Below are 24844 nucleotides of genomic sequence, written 5' to 3'. Positions count from 1 at the left end.
ATTCACAGCCATAAATATCCACCTCAAAGCTATTTTATCTGAGTTCTTTTTTAATCTGTGTTTTTTTTTTTCTCATTCCGTTTGAAATAGCACATAAAGTTTGACCAGCTAAAACTGGTTTTGCTTCCTTAAAACAAGTTGTTGATCAACTATATCTGGAATAATTTTACAGACAACACTGCACATTTGCAAGATGAGAATCCATATCTCCAAGATGAACCTGAAATGGTGGCTCAGATGATAAAGAATCTGCCTGCAGTGTAGGAGACTCGGCTTTGATCCCTGGGTCATGAAGATCCTCTGGAAAAGTGAATGGGTACCCGCTCCAGTATTCTTCCCTAGAGAATTCCATGGACAGAGTATCCTGGTGGGCTATGGTCCATGGATCACAAAGATTCAGATACCAGTGCGTGACTAACACTTTCACACTTTCACAAAGCTCAAAAAATAGAATCGCTGCCACTTGAGGCTTTTATGCGAAGAAGGCACCGGCGACCCACTCCAGTACTCTTGCCTGGAAAATTCTGTGGACGGAGGAGTCTGGTAGGCTGCAGTCCATGGGGTCGCGAAGAGTCGGACATGACTGAGCGACTTCACTTTCCCTTTTCCCTTTCATGCATTGGAGAAGGAAATGGCAACCCACTCCAGTACTCTTGCCTGGAGAATCCTAGGGACGGGGGAGCTTGGTGGGCTGTCGTCTATGGGGTCGCACAGAGTTGGACAAGACTGAAGCGACTTAGCAGCAGCAGCAGCAGAGGCTTTTTATGCAGTGAAAAGTCTTTCAATAAGGAAAATACTGCGTCCAGCAGCACGAATAGTTTAATTATCATATATGAACCAATTCAAGTCTAGCCAATCAGCTCCTGTCCCTAATCCCTTAAATTTCACCCTGAATCTTTCCACTTTGAATAAAGCTCTTTCATTTATCAATATCCAGTGTCACAGTATTGGTTTTTATTCACATGAGGCAACAAGCCCTTGCTCAATAACAAGTTCAGAGTATTTTCTAATTTTCTGTTTGATTTCCTACTGATCTATTTTATATTTAAGAGCAAAATTAATTTACACATATTTGTGAGCTTCCTAAATGTCTTTTTGTTATTTATATCTAATTTCTTTCCACTGTTGTTAGAAAACATACTTTGCATTATTTCTGTATTTTAAATTTTATGCAGGCTTATTTTATACGTTAGCATATATTTCATGTTGCAGAATATTTCATATGTACTTGAGATTCTGCTATTGTTAGGTGGACTATGTGTAGCTGTTTGTGTGTCTACGTATGTGTGTACATGCCCACTCAGTCTCTTCAGTCATGTCTACTTCTTTGCAATCCCACTGACAGTAGCCTTCTAGGCTCCTCTGTCCACTGTATTTTCCCAGCAAGAATACAGGAGTGGGTTGCCATGACCTCCTCCAAGGGATCTTCCTTACCCAGAGATCAAACCCCTGTCTGCTGCTTCTCCTGCATTGTAGGCAGATTCTTTACCTGCTGAGCCATTGGGAAAGCGCATGTAGATGTCTGTGAGAGAGCTTATTCTTAAGTAGGTTCATAGGGGACCAACATTTTTTCTACATTCCTTTGTCTTAGTCACATAAGATGTTTTTGTCTTAAGCTCTGAGTTGTTATGGCCACAGTATATTTCTTCTAAAACTTTCTTTAAGCCCAGAGCTAATGATTGCAGAACAAAACAACTTATTTTGCTCAAGGGTATATTTTTCCTTAAGCTCTGTACTAATGCTTATATAACAATATGTATATTGCTCAAGGACATATTTCTCCTTCTTAACAAAAACCTTCTGACTAATCCTGCTATCTTAAGGTATATGTTGTGGGAGTGGGTCTGAAAAAGTATATAAGGCCTTGATAAGACTAGAGTAGGGCACTCACTGTCCCCTTCTGATGTCAGAAACTTTCTCTATCCCTTTTTCACTGCAATAAAACTTTTGCCACACAAAACTGAGTGACTGAAGCTGTATATTTGGTTCTGAAGCCAAATTCTCTCCTTTGGAGATCATGAATCCAACACCATTCACTGTAAGCTATCATCAGTTAGGTCTAATTGTTTTATATGTGTTTTTCAAATCTTATATTTCCCTCTCAGTCTTCTACCTTACTGTTCTATCCATTATTAAATACCAGGTATTAAAGTTTCCAACTGTTATAGTTTACTTGTTTATTTCTCCCTGTAATCATCAGTTTTCGCTTCATGTATTTTGCTGCTGTGTTAGTAAATGCATATGTGTTGATCATTCTTATATCTTTCTGATGAGTTGAACTCTTATCATTATATGATGTTATTCTTTAACTCTAGTAATATTTTAATGTCTATTTAGTCTGATATTAGTATAGAAGGTCCAGTTTAACTGTTAGTGTGAATTTCATGATGTATCATTTTCCATCCTAAGTTCCAATCTCGTATCTTTGAATCTTAACTGTTTCTCTTGTAAATCACATATGGTTGGATTTTTTTTAATCAGACTGAACACTCTCTGTCTCTTAATGGGCTTGTTTTATCCATTTACATTTTATATTAATATTGATTCAGTTGTATTTAACCTGCCAATTTACTCTTTGTTTTCTACTTTCAAAAATTTCCCCTCGATTCCTCCATTAATGCCTTCTTAGTATTAAATGATTTTTCCTAACTGAACACTTTACATTTCTTAAATGTTTCTCTTCATACTGTTTTTTTTAGTTATTTACTTAGTTATCAATCTAGCATTTCAACAGCTGACACAAGAATGACATTAGTAAAATGGCAGAATTGTAATTATCAGCCCTCATTCCCCCTAGGAAAACACCAATTCTGACAACCATTCATGGATGAGAGTACCTTTGTTGGAGCTTACGAGGCCAGTGCAGAGGTTATAGTACAGTACACTGAGAGAAAATATATATATATATATATATATATATATATATATATATATATATATGAATAGGTTCATTGAAGAGTGCAGGAAAAACCATTTCACTTTATATCTCCCCCACCTCAACATGGCACAACTCAGTTCTAAGAGAGCCCCACTCACCTCACATTCTTTATGAGGGAAAGTGAAAGGTTACTGAACACCTGGCTTCCCAGCTATGCAAGACATTGCCCAAGAGACAGACATCTATCTTGCTCCACTTGAAACATGGAGGGGCCCAGCCTATTTGGATAGTCTGTTGACAGATAGGAAAAAGAAAAGGGCCATAGTCTCACAGCAAACAGAGCACAGAACTCATCAAAGGGAAACAGTTTCTACCAACCACTTCACAGACTATACCAAGAGGCCTGCTCATGAAACTTGTAGAAAGCATTGCCTGCAAAACTGGTCAGCTAGAGCAAGTGCACCGCTAGCACTCCACACTATCTCCCCCCATAGCCAAGGTCCTACATATGCCTCTGCAGACAGCACTTGAACCTCTGTAATTCACACATGAGTACATAAAGATGATTAGCTTAACTTTGTTTGACTGAGAAAAGGTAAATAAATTTGAACACTTCAGAGCTCTGCCATAGCGAAAATAAACAGTAGACTCTCAGTCAATGACCTGGCATTGCAGAATAGAGAAAAGGCAAATAATCTTGGACTACCTTGCTCAAGTGGTAATAACAGGAGTGGAGTAGGCACATCCATAGAAAAGTTCTGGGAAAAACCCAGAATTGCTATACAACCTGACTAATGGAAGTCTCTCTCACCTAAAGCAAGTCAATAAAGTCTGAAGGAGGAAAATTCTTTTTCAATGTGATGAAAACAAAAATGTCTACAAGCAACAAATGCTGGAGAGGGTATGGAGAAAAGGGAATCCTCTTACACTGTTGGTGGGAATGCAAACTAGTACAGCCGCTATGGAGAATAGTGTGGAGATTTCTTAAAAAACTGGAAATAGAACTGCCATATGACCCAGCAATCCCACTGCTGGGCATACACACTGAGGAAACCAGATCTGAAAGAGACACGTGCACCCCAATGTTCATCGCAGCACTGTTTATAATAGCCAGGACGTGGAAGCAACCTAGATGTCCATCAGCAGACGAATGGATAAGGAAGCTGTGGTACATATACACAATGGAATATTACTCAGCTATTAAAAAGAATTCATTTGAATCAGTTCTAATGAGATGGATGAAACTGGAGCCCATTATACAGAGTGAAGTAAGCCAGAAAGATAAAGATCAATACAGTATACTAATGCATATATATGGAATTTAGAAAGATGGTAACGATAACCCTATATGCAAAACAGAAAAAGAGACACAGATGTACAGAACAGACTTTTGGACTCTGTGGGAGAAGGCGAGGGCAGGATGTTTTGAGAGAACAGCATCGAAACATGTATATTATCTAGAGTGAAACAGATCACCAGCCCAGGCTGGATGCGTGAAACAAGTGCTTGGGCCTGGTGCACTGGGAAGACCCAGAGGAATTGGGTGGAGAGGGAGGTGGGAGAGGGGATTGGGATGGGGAATACATGTAAATCCACGGCTGATTCATGTCAATGTATGACAAAAACCACTACAATATTGTCAAGTAATTAGCCTCCAACTAATAAAAATAAATGGGAAAAAAAAAAAAAAAGAAAACAAAGCGAAAGACTTTAAGGAGCATGAAAATCAAGGAAGCATGACACTACCAAAGAAAATAATAATTTTTAACCAACCCTGAAGAAATGGATAACTATGAATTGCCTGACAAAGAATTCAAAATATTTTTCAAATAAGGGAAAAATTGTTTTACAATGTCTTGTTGGTTTCTGCCATACAAAAACATGAACCAGTCATAACTCATGAGGTTCCCTTTGAATCTGAGGTTCTCTTTCTTGAGGTTCCCTTCCATTTCCCACCAATCCACCTCTCTATGTCATCACAGAGTGCCAGACTGGGCTCCCTGTGTTAATAGAAACTTCCCACTAACTGTCTATTTTACACATGATAGTGTATATATGTCAATGCTACTTTCTCAATTTGTCCCGTGCTCAACTCCCCCTGCTGTGTCTACACGTCTGTTCTCTACTAGATTCATTAATATAATCTTTGTAGATTTCGCACATATGCATTAATATAACAATATGTGTTTTTCTCTTTCTGACTTACTTCACTCTGAATAATAGGAAATAAATTCATCCACCTCACTACAACTGATTCAAATTCATTCCTTTTTATGACTGAGTGATTGGTGATTGCAGCCATGAAATTGAAAGATGCTTACTCCTTGGAAGGAAAGTTATGACCAACTTAGATAGCATATTAAAAAGCAGAGACATTACTTTGCCAACAAAGGTCCATCTAGTCAAGGCTATGGTTTTTCCAGTGGTCAGGTATGGATGTGAGAATTGGACTGTAAAGAAAGCTGAGGGCCAAAAAATTGATGCTTTTGAACTGTGGTGTTGGAGAAGACTCTTGAGAGTCCCTTGGACTGCAAGGAGATCCAACCAGTCCATCCTGAAGGAGATCAGTCCTGGGTGTTCATTGGAAGGACTGATGCTGAAGCTGAAACTCCAGAACTTTGGCCACCTCATGCGAAGAGTTGACTTATTGGAAAAGACCCTGATGCTGGGAGGGATTGGGGGCAGGAGGAGAAGGGGACGACAGAGGATGAGGTGGCTGGATGGCATCACCGACTCAATGGACATGAGTTCGAGTAAGCACTGGAAGTTGGTGATGGACAGGGAGGCCTGGCACGCTGCGATTCACAGGGTCGCAAAGAGTTGAACACGACTGAGCGACTGAACTGAACTGAACTGAATGTTCCATTCTATGTGTATGTGTATATGTGCGTGTGTGTGTGTGTGTGTGTGTGTGTGTGTATCTCACATTGTTTTTATCCACTCAGCTGTCAGTGGACATGTAAGTTGCATCCATGTCCTGACTATTGTAAATATTGCTGCAATGAACATAGGCTTTTATTTATTTATTTTTGATTTGGGACATAGCAGATTAGCAAACACTATTGTGATAGCTTCCGGTGAACAGCAAAGGGACTCAACCATCCATATAAATGTGTCCATTCTCTTCTAAACTCTCCTCTAATCCAGGCTGCCACATAACATTGAGAAGATTTCCATGTGCTATAAAGTAGGTCCTTGTTGGTTTCCATTTTAAATATAGCAGTATGTACATGCCCATCCAAAACTTCCAAACTATTCCTTCACCTGATGCTTCTCTCTGGCAACCATAAGCTTGTTCACAAAGTCTGTAGTCAGTTTCTTTTTTGTAAGCAAGTTCATTTGTATAATTTCTTTTTAGATTCCACATATAAATGATGTCATATGATATGTATTTTAGAATTGTGGTTTTCTCTGGATATAGGCCCAGTTGCTGGGTCATATGGTATTTTTATTCATAGTTTGTTAAAGAATCTCCATACTGTTCTCCAAAGGGGCTGTATCAGCTTATGAGCCTCTTGATGAAGGTGAAAGAGGAGAATGAAAAAGCTGGCTTAAAGCTCAGCACTGAAAAAGCGAAGATCATGGCATCTGGTCCCAATACTACATCATAAGTAGATGGGGAAACAATAGAAACAGTGAAAGATTTTATTTTCCTGGGCTCAAAAATCACTGAGGATGGTGACTGCAGTGGTGAAATCAAAAGACACTTGCTCCTTGGAAGAAAAGCAATGACAACTTTAGTGTATTAAAAAGCAGAGACATTACTTTTCCAACAAAGGCCCATATAATCAAAGCTACAGTTTTTCCAGTAATCATGTATGGATGTGATAGCTGGACATTGAAAAAGGGTGAGCACAGAAGAATTGATGCCTTCTAACTGTCATGCTGGAGGAGACTCTTGAGAGTCCCTTGGAGACAGCAAGAAGATCAAATCAGTCAACCCTAAAGGAAATCAGCACTGAATATTTCTTGGAAGGACTGATGCTGAAGCTGAAACTCCAATACTTTGGCCACCTGATGTGAAGTATTGACTCATTGGAAAAGACACTGATGCTGGGCAAGGCTGAAGGCAGGAGGAGAAGGGGATGACAGAGGATGAGATGGTTGGATGGCATCACTGACTCAATGCACATGAGTTTGAGCAAATTCCGGGAGATGCTGAAGGACAGGGAAGCCTGGTGTGCTGCAGTCCATGGAGTTGCAAAGAGTTGGACACAACTGAATGACTGAACAACAATAAAACCAACAGTACAGTACGGCTCTCTTTTTCCCACATCCTTTCCAACGATTGTTTGTAGAATTTTTTTTTTTTTGTATGATGGCCATTCTGACTGCTGTGATGTGATACCTCATTATAGTTTTGATTTGCATTTCTAGTAACAATCAATATTGAGCTTTTTCCCATGTGTTTATTTGCCATCGGTAGATCTTCTTTGAAGAAATGTTTGTTTAGATCTTGTGCTCATAACTTTGTAGTATCATCTGAAGTTAGGAAGGTTGATTCTTCCAGGTCCAATTTTCTTTCCCAAGTTTGATTTTGTTATTCTGGATCTTTTGTGTTTCCATACAAATTATGATTTATTTATTTATTTATTTTGCTCTAGATGTGTGAAAAGATCCATTGGTAGTTTAAAAGGAATTTCATTGAATCTGTAGATTTCTGTGAGTAGTATAGTCATTTTGACACTATTTTTTCTTTCAATCTAGGAACATGTTATATCTTTTCATTTGTTTGTGTCATCTTTGATTTATTTCATCAGTGTCTTATGATTATCTCCACACAGGTCTTGGTCTCTTTAGGTAGGTTTATGCCTAGGCATTTTATCCTTTTGTTTGCAATAGTAAATGGGATTATTTCCTTATTTCTCTTTCTGATTACTGATTGTGTATGCAAATACAAAGGATTTCTGTGTAATAATTTTATATCTTGTGATTTTACCAAATTCATTGATTAGCCCTAGTAATTTCTGGTGATATATTTAGGGTTTTCTATATATTTTATCATGTTGTCTGCAAGCAGTGAGATTACTTCTTTTCCAATCTTGGTTCTTTTTATTTCTTTTTCTTCTCCAATTGCATTGTCTAGAACTTCCAAAATTAAACTGAATAAAAGTCTCAATGGTGGGAATCTTTGTTTTGCTCTTCATCTTAGCAGAAATATTTTAATTTTTTACTTTTGAGAAAATATTTGCTATGGGTTTGTCAGGTATGCCCTTTATTATTTTGAGGTAGGTTCTTCTATGCCGATTTCCTTGTGTTTTTATAATAAATGAGTGTTGAATTTTATCAGAAGCTTTCTCTGCATCTATTGAGATGATCATATGCTTTTATCCTTCAATTTGTTAATATGGTGTATCACATTGACTGATTTGCAAGTATTGAAGAATTCTTGCATCCTGGGTTAAATCCCACTTGATCATGGTGTATCATCCTTTTAACATGCTGTAGGATTCTGTTTGCTAGAATTTCGTTTAGAATTTTTGCATCTATGTTCATCGATGATACAAACCAGGAATTTTTTTTTTTAATTGGAGGCTAATTACTTTACAATATCGTAGTGGTTTTTGCCATACATTGACATGAATCAGGCTTGGGTGTACAGGTATTCCCCATCCTGAACCCCCCTCCCACTTCCCTCCACATTCCATCCCTCAGGGTCATCCCAATGCACCAGCCCTGAGCACCCTGTGATATCTGCTTTCGATATCAGTGTGATGATGGCTTCATAGACTGAGTCTGGGAGTGTTACTTCCTCTGCAATTTTTTTTGGAAATCTTTAATCAGGATAGGTATTCAGTTCAGTTAAGTCACTCATTCATGTGCGATTCTTTGTGATCCCATGGACTGAAACCCACCAGGCTTCCCTGTCTCTCACCAACTCCTGGAACTTACTCAAACTCATGTACATCAAGTCGGGGATGTCATCCAATCATCTCATCCTCTGTCATCCCCTTTTCCTCCCGCCTTCAGTCTTTCCCAGCATCAGGGTCTTTTCTAATGAGTCAGTTATTTGCATCAGGTGGCCAAAGTATTGGAGTTTCAGCTTCATTATAGTGCTTCCAAAGAATATCCAGGACTGATTTCCTTTAGGATGGACTGATTGGATCTCCTTGCAGTCCAAGGGACTCTCAAGAGTCTTCTCCACCACTATAGCTCAAAAGCATAAATTCTTTGGTGCTCAGCTTTATTTATAGTCCAAATCTCACATCCATACATGACTACTGGAAAAAAAACACAGCCTTGACTAGACAGAAATTTGTTGACAAAATAAGGTCTCTGCTTTTTAATATGATGTCTAGGTTGGTCATAGCTTTTCTTCCAAGGAACAAGTGTCTTTTAACTTCAAGGCTGCAGTCCCCATCTGCAGTGATTTTGAGCTCAAAAAAGAAAAAAAAAAAAAACAGAACAAAGTCTGGAACTGTTTCCATTGTTTCCCCATCTATTGGCCATGAAGTGATGGCAATGGATGCCATGATCTTAGTTTTCTCTATGTTGAGCTTTAAGCCAACTTTTTCACTCTCCTCTTTCATTTTCATCATGAGGTTCTTTAGTTCTTCTTCACTTTCTGCCATAAGGGTGGTGTCATTTGCATATCTGAGGTTACTGATATTTCTCCCAGCAATCGTGATTCCAGCTTGTGCTTCATCCAGCCTGGCATTTTGCATGATGTACACTTCATATAAGTTACATAAGCAGGGTGACAATATACAGCCTTGACATATTCCTTTCCTGATTTGGAACCAGTCTGTTGTTCCATGTCCAGTTCTAACTGTTACTTCTTTACCTGGATACAGATTTCCCAGGAGGCAGGTGAGGTGGTCTGGTATTTCCATCTCTTTCAGAATTTTCCACAGTTTCTTGTGATCCACATAGTCAAAGGCATTGGCAAATTCAATAAAGCAGAAGTAGATATTTTTCTGGAACTCTCTTGCATTTTAAATGATCCAACAGATGTTTTCAGTTTGATCTCTGGTTCCTCTGCCTTTCCTAAATTCAGCTTGAACATCTGGAAGTTCATGGTTCACATACTTTTGAAGCCTGACTTGGAGAATTTTGAGCATTACTTTGCTAGCGTGTGAGCTGAGTGCAATTGTGTGGTAGTTTGAACATTCTTTGGTATTGTCTTTCTTTGGAATTGGAATGAAAACTGACATTTTCCAGTTCTGTGATCACTGCTGAGTTTTCCAAATTTCGTGGCATATTGAGTGTATCACTTTAACAGCATCATCCTTTAGGATTTGAAATAGCTCAACTGGAATTCCATCACCTCCACTAGCTTTGTCCTTAATGATGTTTCCTAACACCCACTTGACTTTTCATACCAGGATGTCTGGCTCTAGGTGAGGGAACAGACCATCGTGGTTATCTGGGTCATGAAGATCTTTGTTGTATAGTTCTTCTGTGTATCCTTGCCACCTCTTCTTAATATATCCTGCTTCTGTTAGATCCATACCATTTCTCTCCTTTATTGTGCCCATCTTCTCATGAAATATTCCCTTGGTATCACTAATTTTCTTGAAGAGATCTCTAGTCTTTCCCATTCTATTGTTTTCCGCTACTTTTCTGCATTGATCACTGAGGAAGGCTTTCTTATCTCTTCATCCCATTCTTTGGAACTCTGCATTCAAATGGGTATATTTTCCTTTTCTCCTTTGTCTTTCACTTCACTTCTTTTCTCAGCTATTCGTAAGGCTTCCTCAGAAAACCATTTTGTTCTTTTGCATTTCTTTTTCTTGGAGATGATCTTGATCACTGCCTCCTGTGCAACGTCAAAAACCTCCATTCATAGCTTTTCAGGCACTTTTTCTATCAGATCTAATCCCTTGAATATATTTGTTACTTCCATATCATAAGGGACTTGATTGTGGTCGTGCCTGAATGGTCTAGTGGGTTTCCCTACTTTCTTCAATTTTAGTCTGAATTTGGCAATAAGGAATTCATGATCTGAGCCACAGTCAGCTGCCAGTCTTGTTTTTGCTGACTGTATAGAGCTTCTCTACCTTTGACTGCAAATAATATGATCAATCTGATTTTGGTATTGACCATCTGGTGATGTCCATGTGCAGAGTCTTCTCTTGTGTTGTTGAAAGAGGGTTTTGCCATGACCAGCACATTCTCTTGGTAAAGATTTGTTAGCCTTTGCCCTGTCTCATTTTGTACTCCAAGGTGAAACTTGCCTGTTACTCCAAGTAACGCTTGACTTCCTACTTATGTATTCCAGTCCCTTGTAATGAAAAGGACATCTGTTTTGGGTGTTAGTTCTAGAAGGTCTTGGATGTCTTTATAGAATCACTTAACTTCAGCTTTTTCGGCATTATTGGTTGGGGCATAGTCTTGGATTACTGTAATATTTAATGTTTTGCCTTGGAAATGAACAGAGATCATTCTGTCATTTTTTAGAGTGCCACCAAGTACTGCATTTTGGACTCTTTTGTTGTCTTTGAGGACTACTCCATTTCTTCTAAAGGATTCTTGCCCACAGTAGTGGATATAATGGTCATCTGAGTTAAATTCACCAACTCCCATCCATTTTAGTTTACCAATTCTTAAAATGTTGATGTTCACTGTTTCCATCTCCAGTTTGACCACTTCCAACTTACCTTGATTCATGGACTTAACATTCCAGGTTTATGAAATATTGTTCTTTACAGCATACGTACTTTACTGTCATCATCAGACACATCCACAACTGGGTCTTGTTTTTGTTTTTTTTTTTATTAGTTGGAGGCTAATTACTTTACAATATTGTAGTGGTTGTTGCCATACATTGACATGAATCAGCCATGGATTTACATGTGTTCCCCATCCAGATCCGCCCACTCACCTCCCTCTCCATCCCATCCCTCTGGGTCTTCCCAGTGCACCAGCCCTGAACACTTGTCTCAAGCATCCAACCAGGGCTAGTGATCTGTTTCACCCTTGATAGTATGCTTGTTTCAATGCTATTCTCTCAGAACATCCCACCCTCGCCTTCTCCCACAGAGTCTAGAAGTCTGTTCTGTACATCTGTGTCTCTTTTTCTGTTTGGCATATAGGATTATCATTACCATTTTTTAAAATTCCATATATAAGCAATAGTATACTGTATTGGTCTTTATCTTTCTGGTTTACTTCACTCTGTATAATGGGCTCCAGTTTCATCCATCTCATTAGAACAGATTCAAATGAATTTTTTTAATGGCTGAGTAATATTCCATAGTTTATATGTACCATAGCTTTCTCATCCATTCCTCTGCTGATGGGCATCTAGGGTGCTTCCATGTTCTAGCTATTGTAAACACTGCTGCAATGAACATTGGGGTGCACATGTCTCTTTCAGATCTGGTTTCCTCCGTGTGTATGCCAGGAGTGGGATTGATGGGTCATATGGCAGTTGTATCTCCAGATTTTTAAGGAATCTCCACACTGTTGTCCATAGTGGCTGCACTAGTTTGCATTCCCACCAACAGTGTAAGAGGGTTCCCTTTTCGCCACACCCTCTCCAGCATTTATTGCTTGTAGACTTTTGGATAGCAGCCATCCTAACTGGCATGTAATGGGACCTCATTGTCGTTTTGATTTGCATTTATCTGATAATGAGTGAGGTTGAGCATCTTTTCATGTGTTTGTTAGCCATCTGTATGTCTTCTTTGGAGAAATGTCTGTTTAGTTCTTTGGCCCATTTTTTGATTGGGTCATTTATTTTTCTGGAATTGAGCTGCAGGAGTTGCTTGTATATTTTTGAGATTAATTCTTTGTCTGTTTCTTCATTTGCTATTATTTTCTCCCAATCTGAGGGCTGTCTTTTCACCTTGCTTATAGTTTCCTTTGTAGTGCAAAAGCTTTTAAGTTTCATTAGGTCCCATTTATTTATTTTTGCTTTTATTTCTGATATTCTGGGAGGTGGGTCATAGAGCATCCTGCTGTGATTTATGTTGGAGAGTGTTTTGCCTGTGTTCTCCTCTAGGAGTTTTACAAGCTGTTGACCAGTTTTCCTAGCACCACTTGTTAAAGAGGTTGTCTTTTTTCCATTGTATATCCTTGCCTCCTTTGTGGAAGATAAGGTGTCCATAGGTACGTGGATTTTTCTCTGGGCTTTCTATTCTGTCCCACAATTTGTATGGAAATACAAAAAACCTCAAATAGCCAAAGCAATTTGAGACAGAAGAATGCAACTGGAGGAATCAACCTGCCTGACTTTAGGCTCTACTACAAAGCCACAGTCATCAAGACTGTATGGTACTGGCACAAAGACAGAAATATAGATCAATGGAACAAATTAGAAAGCCCAGAGATAAATCCATATACCTACGGACACCTTATCTTCGAAAAAGGAGGCAAGAATATTCAATGGAAAAAAAACAACCTCTTTAACAAGTGGTGCTGGGAAAACTGGTCAACCACTTGTAAAAGAATGACACTAGAACACTTTCTAACACTATACACAAAAATAAACTCAAAATGGATTAAAGATCTAAATGTAAGACCAGAAACTATAAAATTCCTAGAGGAGAACATAGGCAAAACACTCTCCCACATAAATCACAGCAGGATCCTCTATGACCCACCTCCCAGAATATTGGAAATAAAAGGAAAAATAAACAAATGGGACTAATGAAACTTAAAAGCTTTTGCACAACAAAGGAAATTATAAGCAAGTTGAAAAGACAGCCTTCAGAATGGGAGAAAATAATAGCAAATGAAGAAACAGACAAAGAATTAATCTCAAAAATATACAAGCAACTCCTGCAGCTCAATTCCAGAAAAATAAATGACCCAATCAAAAAATGGGCCAAAGAACTAAACAGACATTTCTCCAAAGAAGACATACAGATGGCTAACAAACACATGAAAAGATGCTCAACCTCACTCATTATCAGATAAATGCAAATCAAAACGACAATGAGGTCCCATTACATGCCAGTTAGGATGGCTGCTATCCAAAAGTCTACAAGCAATAAATGCTGGAGAGGGTGTGGCGAAAAGGGAACCCTCTTACACTGTTGGTGGGAATGCAAACTAGTGCAGCCACTATGGACAACAGTGTGGAGATTCCTTAAAAATCTGGAGATACAACTGCCATATGACCCATCAATCCCACTCCTGGCATACACACCAAGGAAACCAGATCTGAAAGAGACACGTGCACCCCAATGTTCATTGCAGCAGTGTTTACAATAGCTAGAACATGGAAGCACCCTAGATGCCCATCAGCAAATGAATGGATAAGGAAGCTATGGTACATATAAACTATGGAATATTACTCAGCCATTAAAAAAATTCATTTGGGGAGGAGCCAAGATGGCGGAGGAGTAGGACGGGGAGACCACTTTCTCTCCTACAAATTCATCAAAAGAATAACTGAACGCAGAGCAAACTTCGCAAAACAACTTCTGATCGCTAGCTGAGGTCATCAGGCGCTCAGAAAAGCAGCCCATTATCTTCGAAAGGAGGTAGGACAAAATATAAAAGATAAAAAGTGAGACAAAAGAGCTAAGGACGGAGATCCGTCCCGGGAGCTCTTAGGTGGCATTGCTTGAGGTAGGGTCCGGGCCTGAGTGCCCTGAGGACAATCAGAGGGAGCTTCTGTGAGTTGCCAACATGAACTGTGGGAGACCAAAAGAGAGAGAGTAAATTAACCGGCCCGAACACACTGCCGGCCGTTCGCAGAACAAAGAGACCGAGAGGGTCCAGAGAGGAGCTCGCAGGCTGCGGACCGGCCCACCTCCGCTGGAGGGAGGAGGCGGGGGGTAAGGGAAGGTCGCGGCGAGACACAGGGCGCAGGCACCCGACCGGCGCGGGCGGGGACTGGGGCTGGGGACGCGGAGGGCAGAAGGCGCGCGCACCCGACTGGCGCCAGCGGAAACTGAGACTGGGTCCGCGGAAGGGAGGGGGCGCGCCACACCTGGGGAGAGTGCACCCACCAAGCCCCTGGCTGCCTGGACCGCTCTGACAGGGAAGGCACAGAGAGCAGGCGCAGCTTTTCCTTCCGCGCTTTTGTGGAACACCCGAGGGCTGGAACCTCGCGCAGCGCGGGGCGCGCTCCATATAGAACAGCCGGGAGCCTGAGCAGCGCAGACGGAGAGAGCAGCGTCAGCCCCTCCCGGCAGCCCCAGCCCCTCCCCGCGGCGCAAGCCTGTCCCCACAGCGCTAGCCTCTCCCTGCAGCGCAAGCCCCTCCCCGCGGAGCGACGGAACTAGCTACCTGAATAAGAGTCCACCTCCGCCCGCCTGTGTCAGGGCGGAAATGAGGCTCTGAAGAGACCGGCAAACAGAAGCCAAATAAACAAAGGGAACCGCTTCAGAAGGGACTGGTGCAACAGATTAAAATCCCTCTAGGAAACACTGACTACACCGGAGGAGCCTGTAGATATCGAGAAGCGTAAGCTGGAACGAGGAGCTATCTGAAACTGAGCCGAACCCACACTGACCGCAACAGCTCCAGAAAAACTCCTAGATATAATTTTACTTTTTTCTCTTTTTTTTATTTTTTTTTAATTTTTTTTTATTTTTTTCTTTTTTCTTTTTTATTTTTTCTCTTTTATTTTCCTTTAAAATCCCCTATTACTCCCCCATTACTCCTTAACTTTCATTTCCATAGACTTTTACGATTTTTTAATTAGGGGGAAAAATTTTTTTTTTCTTTTTTTTCTTTTTCTTTCTTTTTTTTTCTTTTTTTTCTTTCCTTTTTCTCTTCTATTTACTATTTTTCTTTTTCTCTTATTTCTTTTAAAGTCCTCTAGTACTCCTCTACTACTCCTTAATTTTCATTTTCAATACACTATAACATTACAAAAAAAAAAAAAGAAGAGAAGCCCTATTTTTAAACCGAAGATTATTCTCTCCCAATCTTGACTCTCTGTTTTCTACCTCAGAACACCTCTATTTCCTCCTTTCCCCTTCTCTTCCCAATCCAATTCTGTGAATCTTTGTAGGTGACTGGGCTACGGAGAACACTCTGGGAACAGACAGCTGCGTAGATCTGTCTCTCTCCTCTTGAGTCCCCCTTTTTCTCCACCTGTTCATCTCTATCTCCCTCCTCCCTCTCCTCTTCTTCATGTGACTCTGTGAACCTCTCTGGGTGTCCCTAACGGGGGAGAATCTTTTAGCCATTAACCTAGAAGTTTTCTTATCAGGGCTGTATAGTTGGAGAAGTCCTGAGACTACAGGAAGAATAAAACTGAAATCCAGAGGCAGGAGACTTAAGCCCAAAACCTGAGAACACCAGAAAACTCCTGACTACAAGGAACTTTAAGTAATAAGTGACTGTCCAAAAGCCTCCATACCTACACTGAAACCAACCACCACCCAAGAGTCAATAAGTTTTAGAGCAAGACATACCACGCAAATTCTCCAGCAACGCAGGAACATAGCCCTGAACACCAACATACAGGCTGCCCAAGGTCACACCTAACACATAGACCCATCCCAAAACTCATTACTGGGCACTCCATTGCTCTCCAAAGAGAAGAAATCAAGTTCCATGCACCAGAACACTGACACAAGCTTCCCTAACCAGGAAATCTCGACAAGCCAATCGTCTAACCCCACCCACTGGGTTAATCCTCCACAACAAAAAGGAACCACAGACCTCCAGAATACAGAAAGCCCACTCCAGATACAGCAATCTAAACAAGATGAAAAGGCAAAGAAATACCCAACAGGTAAAGGAACATGAAAAATGCCCACCAAGTCAAACAAAAGAGGAGGAGATAGGGAATCTACCTGAAAAAGAATTTAGAATAATGATAATAAAAATGATCCAAAATCTTGAAAACAAAATGGAGTTACAGATAAATAGCCTGGAAACAAAGATTGAAAAGATTCAAGAAATGTTTAATAAAGACCTAGAAGAAATAAAAAAGAGTCAATTACAAATGAATAATGCAATGAATGAGATCAAAAACACTTTGGAGGGAACCAAGAGTAGAATAACGGAGGCAGAAGATAGGATAAGTGAGGTAGAAGATAAAATGGTGGAAATAAATGAAGCAGAGAGGAAAAAAGAAAAAAGGATCAAAAGAAATGAGGACAACCTCAGGGACCTCTGGGACACTGTGAAACGCCCCAACATTCGAATCATAGGAGTTCCAGAAGAAGAAGACAAAAAGAAGGGCCATGAGAAAATACTCGAGGAGATAATAGTTGAAAACTTCCCTAAAATGGGGAAGGAAATAGCCACCCAAATCCAAGAAACCCAGAGAGTCCCAAACAGGATAAACCCAAGGCAAAACACCTCAAGACACATATTAATCAAATTAACAAAGATCAAACACAAAGAACAAATATTAAAAGCAGCAAGGGAAAAACAACAAATAACACACAAAGGAATTCCCATAAGGGTAACAGCTGATCTATCAATAGAAACCCTCCAGGCCAGAAAGGAATGGCAGGACGTACTGAAAGTAATGAAAGAGAATAACCTACAACCTAGATTACTGTATCCAGCAAGGATCTCATTCAGATATGAAGGAGAATTCAAAAGCTTTACAGACAAGCAAAAGTTGAGAGAATTCAGCACCACCAAACCAGCTCTTCAACAAATGCTAAAGGATCTTCTCTAGACAGGAAATGCAGAAAGGTTGTATAAACCTGAACCCAAAACAACAAAGTAAATGGCAACGGGACCACACCTATCAATAATTACCTTAAATGTAAATGGGTTGAATGCCCCAAACAAAAGACAAAGATTGGCTGAATGGATACAAAAACAAGACCCCTATATATGCTGTCTACAAGAGACCCACCTCAAAACAAGAGACACATACAGACTAAAAGTGAAGGGCTGGAAAAAAATATTTCAGGCAAACGGAGACCAAAAGAAAGCAGGAGTCGCAATACTCATATCAGATAAAATAGACTTTCAAATAAAGGAAGTGAAAAGAGACAAAGAAGGACACTACATAATGATCAAAGGATCAATCAAAAAAGAAGATATAACAATTATAAATATATATGCACCCAACATAGGAGCACCGCAATATGTACGGCAAACGCTAACGAGTATGAAAGAGGAAATTAATAGTAACACAATAATAGTGGGAGACTTTAATACTCCACTCACAACTATGGATAGATCAACTAAACAGAAAATTAACAAGGAAACACAAACCTTAAATGACACAATGGACCAGCTAGACCTAATTGATATCTATAGGACATTTCACCCCAAAACAATCAACTTCACCTTTTTCTCAAGTGCACACGGAAACTTCTCCAGAATAGATCACATCCTGGGCCATAAATCTAGTCTTGGAAAATTCAAAAAAATTGAAATCATTCCAGTCATCTTTTCTGACCACAGGGCAGTAAGATTAGATCTCAATTACAGGGAAAAAATTGTTAAAATTTCAAACATATGGAGGCTAAATAACACGCTTCTGAATAACCAACAAATCATAGAAGAAATCAAAAAAGAAATCAAAATATGTATAGAAATGAATGAAAATGAAAACACAACAACCCAAAACCTATGGGACACTGTAAAAGCAGTGCTAAGGGGAAGTTTCATAGCATTACAGGCTTACATCAAGAAACAGGAAAAAAAACCAATTAAATAACCTAACTCTACACCTAAAGCAATTAGAGAAGGAAGAAATGAAGAACCCCAGAGTTAGCAGAAGGAAAGAAATCTTAAAAATCAGGGCAGAAATAAATGCAAAAGAAACTAAAGAGACCATAGCAAAAATCAACAAAGCTAAAAGCTGGTTTTTTGAAAAAATAAACAAAATTGAAAAACCATTAGCAAGACTCATTAAGAAACAAAGAGAGAAAAAACAAATTAACAAAATTAGAAATGAAAATGGAGAGATCACAACAGACAACACTGAAATACAAAGGATCATAAGAGACTACTACCAGCAGCTCTATGCCAATAAAATGGACAACTTGGATGAAATGGACAAATTCTTAGAAAAGTATAACTTTCCAAAACTGAACCAGGAAGAAATAGAAGATCTTAACAGACCCATCACAAGCAAGGAAATCGAAACTGTCATCAAAAATCTTCCAGCAAACAAAAGCCCAGGACCAGATGGCTGCACAGCTGAATTCTACCAAAAATTTAGAGAAGAGCTAACACCTATCTTACTCAAACTCTTCCAGAAAATTGCAGAAGAAGGTAAGCTTCCAAACTCATTCTATGAGGCCTCCATCACCCTAATTCCAAAACCAGACAAAGATGCCACAAAAAAAGAAAACTACAGGCCAATATCACTGATGAACATAGATGCAAAAATCCTTAACAAAATTCTAGCAAACAGAATCCAACAACATATTAAAAAAATCATACACCATGACCAAGTGGGCTTTATCCCAGGAATGCAAGGATTCTTTAATATCCACAAATCAATCAATGTAATACACCACATTAACAAATTGAAAGATAAAAACCATATGATTATCTCAATAGATGCAGAGAAAGCCTTTGACAAAATTCAACACTCATTTATGATTAAAACTCTCCAAAAAGCAGGAATAGAAGGAACATACCTCAACATAATAAAAGCTATATATGACAAACCCACAGCAAGCATCACCCTCAATGGTGAAAAATTGAAGGCATTTCCCCTGAAATCAGGAGCAAGACAAGGGTGCCCACTCTCACCACTACTATTCAACATAGTGTTGGAAGTTCTGGCCACAGCAATCAGAGCAGAAAAAGAAGTAAAAGGAATCCAGATAGGAAAAGAAGAAGTAAAACTCTCACTGTTTGCAGATGACATGATCCTCTACATAGAAAACCCTAAAGACTCTACCAGAAAATTACTAGAGCTAATCAATGAATATAGTAAAGTTGCAGGATATAAAATTAACACACAGAAATCCCTTGCATTCCTATATACTAACAATGAAAAAACAGACAGAGAAATTAAGGAAACAATACTATTCACCATTGCAACAAAAAGAATAAAATACTTAGGAGTATATCTACCTAAAGAAACAAAGGACCTATACATAGAAAACTATAAAACACTGATGAAAGAAATCAAAGAGGACACAAACAGATGGAGAAACATACCATGTTCATGGATTGGAAGAATTAATATTGTCAAAATGGCTATTCTACCCAAAGCAGTCTATAGATTCAATGCAATCCCTATCAAGCTACCAACGGTATTTTTCACAGAAGTAGACCAAAGAATTTCACAATTTGTATGGAAATACAAAAAACCTCGAATAGCCAAAGTAATCTTGAGAAAGAAGAATGGAACTGGAGGAATCAACCTGCCTGACTTCAGACTCTACTACAAAGCCACAGTCATCAAGACAGTATGGTACTGGCACAAAGACAGAAATATAGATCAATGGAACAGAATAGAAAGCCCAGAGATAAATCCACAAACCTATGGACACCTTATCTTTGACAAAGGAGGCAAGGATATACAATGGAAAAAAGACAACCTCTTTAACAAGTGGTGCTGGGAAAACTGGTCAACCACTTGTAAAAGAATGAAACTAGAACACTTTCTAACACCATACACAAAAATAAACTCAAAATGGATTAAAGATCTAAATGTAAGACCAGAAACTATAAAACTCCTAGAGGAGAACATAGGCAAAACACTCTCCGACATAAATCACAGCAAGATCCTCTATGACCCACCTCCCAGAATATTGGAAATAAAAGCAAAACTAAACAAATGGGACCTAATGAAACTTAAAAGCTTTTGCACTACAAAGGAAACTATAAGTAAGGTGAAAAGACAGCCCTCAGATTGGGAGAAAATAATAGCAAATGAAGAAACAGACAAAGGATTAATCTCAAAAATATACAAACAACTCCTGCAGCTCAATTCCAGAAAAATAAATGACCCAATCAAAAAATGGGCCAAAGAACTAAACAGACATTTCTCCAAAGAAGACATACAGATGGCTAACAAACACATGAAAAGATGCTCAACATCACTCATTATTAGAGAAATGCAAATCAAAACCAGAATGAGGTACCATTACACGCCAGTCAGGATGGCTGCTATCCAAAAGACTACAAGCAATAAATGCTGGAGAGGGTGTGAAGAAAAGGGAACCCTCTTACACTGTTGGTGGGAATGCAAACTAGTACAGCCGCTATGGAAAACAGTGTGGAGATTTCTTAAAAAACTGGAAATAGAACTGCCATATGACCCAGCAATCCCACTTCTGGGCATACACATTGAGGAAACCAGATCTGAAAGAGACACGTGCACCCCAATGTTCATCGCAGCACTGTTTATAATAGCCAGGACATGGAAGCAACCTAGATGCCCATCAGCAGATGAATGGATAAGGAAGCTGTGGTACATATACACCATGGAATATTACTCAGCCATTAAAAAGAATTCATTTGAACCAGTCCTAATGAGATGGATGAAGCTGGAGCCCATTATACAGAGTGAAGTAAGCCAGAAAGATAAAGAACATTACAGCATACTGACACATGTATATGGAATTTAGAAAGGTGATAACGATAACCCTATATGCAAAACAGAAAAAGAGACACAGAAATACAGAACAGACTTTTGAACTTTGTGGGAGAATGTGAGGGTGGGATATTTCAAAAGAACAGCATGTATACTATCTATGTTGAAACAGATCACCAGCCCAGGTGGGATGCATGAGACAAGTGCTCCGGCCTGGTGCACTGGGAAGACCCAGAGGAATCGGGTGGAGAGGGAGGTGGGAGGGGGGATCGGGATTGGGAATACATGTAAATCCATGGCTGATTCATATCAATGTATGACAAAATCCACTGGAAAAAAAAAAAATAATAATAATAATAAAGAAAGAAAAATTCATTTGAGTCAGTTCTAATGAGATGGATGAAACTGGAGCCCATTATACAGAGTGAAGTAAGCCAGAAAATTAAAGACCGATACAGTATACTATTGCATATATATGGAATTTAAAAAGATGTTAACAATAACCCAAAACAGAAAAAGAGACACAGATGTACAGAACAGACTTCTAGACTCTGTGGGAGAAGGCGAGGGTGGGATGTTCTGAGAGAATAGCATTGAAACAAGCATACTACCAAGGGTGAAGCAGATCACCAGCCCAGGTTGGATGCTTGAGACAAGTGCTCAGGGCTGGTGCACTGGGAAGACCCAGAGGGATGGGATGGAGAGGGAGGTGGGAGGGGGGATCTGGATGGGGAACACATGTAAATCCATGGCTGATTCATGTCAATGTATGGCAAAAACCACTACAATATTGTAAAGTAATTAGCCTCCAACTAATAAAAATAAACGGAAAAAAAGACATATATTTTTCTTAATTAATGTTCTGTCTGGATGATCTGTCCATTGGTGTGCATGGGTTATTAAAAGCCACTCACTCTTACTATGCTATTTTCATTTTCGTCTTTTTACAGTTGTTAGTCTTTGTCTTATTTATTGAGGTGCTCCTATATTATATGCATATATATTTTTAATCATTATATCTTCTTATTGGTTTGCTCTGCTGATCATTATGTATTGTCTTTGTCTCTTGTCACAGTGTTTATTTTAAAGTCTATTTTATCTGATTATCACTACCCCTACTTGCCTTTGATTTATATTGCATGAAGTATCTTTTTCCAGACCCTTACTTTTTGTATGCTTTTATCCCTATGTCTGAAGTGGGTCTCTTGTAGGCAGGGATCTTGATTTTGAATCCATTCAGTCTTTGTCTTTTGACTGAAGTATTTAATCCACTTACATTTAAGATAATTAGTGTTATGAATGACACAGTTATTATTTACTTTGGGTTTGTTTTTGTGAGCCTTTTCTTTCTCTTGCGTTTCTTGTGTTGAGAAGTTCCTTTAGCATTTGTCATAAGCCTGGTTTTGTGGTGCCAAATAATGCTGTTATCTTTTGCTTATCTGTAAAGTTTTGTTTGTGCTGTCAAATCTGAATGAGGTCCTTGCTGCATAGAGTAATTTTGCTTGTAGATTACTTTCTTTCATCACTCTATGTATAAACTGGCACTCCCTTCTGGCCTGTAACTTTTCTGCTGAAAGATGAGCTGTTTTGTTAAGATATGGCCTTACTCCTGCTTGTACTTCCTTCCAAAATCCACAATTGTCCCCCAAATCCATAGTCTCAAGCTAATGGCAGGGATTTAATTCACTGCTCCTTTGGTTTCATATCCAAATTCCCTTCCTCTTCTTTGGTCACAAAGCCCCAGTACTTAGCTTTGGTTTTAGCCCTGTCTCTGCTTGTAGGCTTCCCCCCCATGTCCGTTCCTCACCTAGACAAGAAAATGTGAAAATAATGGCTTATTAGGGCTCACTTGCTAAGTCAGGCTGAGGATAGTGAGGGGTTGCAGACACAATTCAGATGTGTGGAGAGTGCCTGAGCTGTTAAAGTCTCATGGGAAGATGCCACAGCCTAAGGCCTGTCACACACTCAACTATGGTGTTGGGGACTACAGTGGTGTCTTGTGCCCTCCCTCTGGCACTTGCATATGCCTTGGCAGAAGCCAATTAGCCTGCCCACTTCTGAGACTGCAGATCACATCTTCCATCTCTCTACTCTTGCTCTCATGTGGAATTTTACAGCTGCCAGTGCCCAGCTGGCTTACCCACCTCTGGGATTGCAAACCACCACCATGTCCTGCCCTGACTCTGGCACTCACAAAGGTAGTATTCTGCCATTTGCAAGTGTATGGAGTTAGAGGGTCATCATGATACTGATTTCTCGCTTCTCTGGCTGGCCCAGGTTTTTTCCTGGACTCCCTCAGATGTGTTGTACTAGCCCACTTCACAGAGTATCTTCACAGCATTTGACCCCAATCCTTTCCCTGGGGTCTCCTTCGGAAGCCTGAGACTGAGGACCCAGTCCCCTTCACCACAGCAGGTGTGCAAACAAGTATCCTGGGATGGTGAGTGCTGGTTGATGTTGACTTCTGTGGTGAATTCTCTCCATTTTGCCTTCCATGCACCTGCTGCTGTTCTCCCCTCTGAGACTCTTAAGGACATCTCTGTCACCACCCATGAGGGGATTTCCAGCTGTGTAGAAACCTTTCCTCCATCCTCTAGGCACAAGCCATGTACCATTATGTTTTTCCGTTTGTCTCTTTTTTCCTTATTTTTCTGGCCCTACCCCATGTTGTGAAGATAGACTTGCCTTTTTGGAAGTCTAGGGTCTTCTACCAGTGCTCATTAGGTGTTCTACAGGAGCTGTTCCACTTTCAGATGTATTCTTGATATTTGTGGGGAGGAAGGTTATCTCTGTGTCTTACTGCTCTGCCATCTTGAAAGTCACCCCCCCTCAAGAAAAGGTGTACTTTTTAACCTGTGGAATTATTAGAATAAGTTTTTTTTAACTACCTAAAGAAAGGTGTTCTCTACTTCAAATGTGCCAGCCAAAGAACAGTGTGTCAAGCATTATGAAAGCCACCATAACATGATATCACAAAAGAAAAATAAAATTTCAAAAAACTAAACCTAAAATCATGGGATATTATAATCTCACTGATACAGAATTCAAAACAGCTGTAATGAAGAAACAAAACATAGTACAAGAAAACTCAGAAAAGCAGTTAAATGAGCTCAGGAATAAAATTAATAAAGGGAAAGAATATTTTACCAAAGAGATTGAAGCCCTAAAAAGAAACAAGCAAAAAACCAAGAACTGAAGAACTCAACAAACAACATGGATAATGCATTAGAAAATATTAGAAATAGAACAGGTCATAGGGAATAGAGAATTAGTGAATCAAAGATAGACTCTAAAAATCATATAGGTAAGAGAGGAGAGAAAATTAAGTTCCTTAAAAAATAAGGAAATTCTATGAGAATTATTCAGCTCTTTTTGAAAGAAGAGCATTAGCATAATGAGTATCTCACAAAGAGAACAGAGGGAGAAGGGAACAATAAGTTTACTTAAAGAAATAATAACTAAGAAATTCCCAAACCTATGGAAGGAACTAGATATACAAGTCTGTGAAGCTAATAGATCATCTAACTATCTTAATACAAAAAGACCTTTTCCAAGACACATTATTATAACAAAAAAAAAAAAAAAAA

This window comes from Dama dama, chromosome X (genome assembly GCF_033118175.1).
Source record: "Dama dama isolate Ldn47 chromosome X, ASM3311817v1, whole genome shotgun sequence".
In the NCBI taxonomy this organism is placed as follows: domain Eukaryota; kingdom Metazoa; phylum Chordata; class Mammalia; order Artiodactyla; family Cervidae; genus Dama; species Dama dama.
Note: the sequence above shows the minus strand (reverse complement) of the source record.